This window comes from Pinus tabuliformis, chromosome 6 (genome assembly GCF_031772625.1).
Source record: "Pinus tabuliformis cultivar Carrire ecotype Pingquan chromosome 6, CPIR1, whole genome shotgun sequence".
NCBI lineage: Eukaryota > Viridiplantae > Streptophyta > Pinopsida > Pinales > Pinaceae > Pinus > Pinus tabuliformis.
In genome coordinates, this window is record NC_142292.1 from 716,963,178 (window position 1) to 716,964,960 (window position 1,783).

Consider the following 1,783-nt stretch of genomic DNA (forward strand, 5'->3'; position numbering starts at 1 on the left):
CATCTGCATCCAAGTCTGCATCTGTCATAAAGAAGCCTCCTCCAAGGCCCCTTGTTAAGTTGGTGTAGCCCCTCCCAAGCAAGGTCCCTACACCAACCCATCTCCAAGGTTATCTATAGAGAAAGGAGGGCCAGGAAGTTTCCTCCCTGACTCTCATCCACCCATGTGTCAGATTGATGTTGTGTCCTCAAGTATCTATGCACAGCTTCAATCTCCTCACATGTACATCCAAGCTCACCTAGCTTGTCCTTTGTCAATTGAAAGTCATATATGCCCATAGCATACCTACAAAAGTCCACTATCCCAGCAGGATCTCTACCTCCATAATCCTCATCAACCACTGCCTCTGAAGTAGTACTCAGACTCCCTTCATTTGCAACTCCATTGTGAAGATCACCAGTAGAAGATGCTCCCAACAAGTGTCTCCATGTTCGTGAGGTTGTCTTCTCACTTCCTTCATTCTTCTTTTCGGCCCTTGCAACGAAGTCCACCAACTTCCTTTCCTTCGTTGTTTGAGTCACACTCCCAAGACCTCTTTGCTCCACATCCTCATGATTCACATTCAGATCTTTGAGATACAAAGTCATAGAAGCCATCCTTGGTCTATACCCTAAGCAACTTCTTCTATTCATCGGTACCATCATGGTCGTCCCTTCAGCTGTGATCAAGAGAATGTCCCGGTCCACCATTGGTATGGCTTGTGCAAGCTCCATAAAGTCTAGCCTTAGCACCATAGAATGATCATCCATGTCCACAACTCCCAAGTCCAACTTTCCAAACCACAATCATACTTTCACCTGAGTGTCCTTCAACACACCATCAATAGCTCTAATGGTAGAGTTGACTGCTTTGAAAGCACTCCATTACCTCTCCATCTTTTCTTTCTTCCCAAAAGACTTTGCTACGTTCCTACTTAAGAAGCTATGTGTAGCCCCCGTATCCACCAAAGCTGCAAATCTCTTGCCTTTCATGGTCACCTGCACAAAACTTAGCTTCAAGGAATCACCTTCCTTTGTTGGCTTTGTCTTGCGCCTCACATCAGCAACCTTCTTCAAGAATTCGGCCTCAGAAGTGTCAATTGGCTCATGTTCCACCCTGACGTTCCTCCTAAGGTACTTCACCTCCTTGCTTGGCTCTTCTAAGCAACTCGATCCTGGTCTAGCTTGATCCCCTTCAAGCTTACCCTCCATCGCATTCTGCTCAAGTGCACCAACCAAGTTTCCACTAACCAAGTTCATAGAACTAAACTTCTGAATGTCCTCTGGATGCTCTCGATAGTGAGTTCCCAACTTGTCAATATAGTCGATCTCTTCCTGCTCAATCACAACAACCTTCTTACCAAAAAGCTTCTTCTTTATTTCTTCCTCAATTTTCTTGATTTCAGCTTCCACCCTGGCACTTTCCTTCCTCAACCGGGCTCTTTCATCAAAGAGCTCTTGAAGATCAAGACCACTTCGTTGGATCTCCTCATCAAGTTCCTTGAGTTCAACATCTGTCGTACTTCCGCATTGGCTCTTGAGTTCTTCAAGTTCCCTTCTTAGTTCCGAATAGCTCTCCCGAATCTTCATATTCTCAGCCTTCATCGAAACCCATTCAGAACTCCATCGACTCACCTGTTCCAACACTTTGTACCGGAAAGCTTCAACTGCACTATGGCTCTAATACCACCTGTCACGCCCCTACACCTGCGGTAGTCTTCCAATTGCTTGTAGCAAGGTGCGGCACCACCGAATGTTTTCTTTTTACCAATACTAACATTCATGGACTACGCCTACTTCACTTT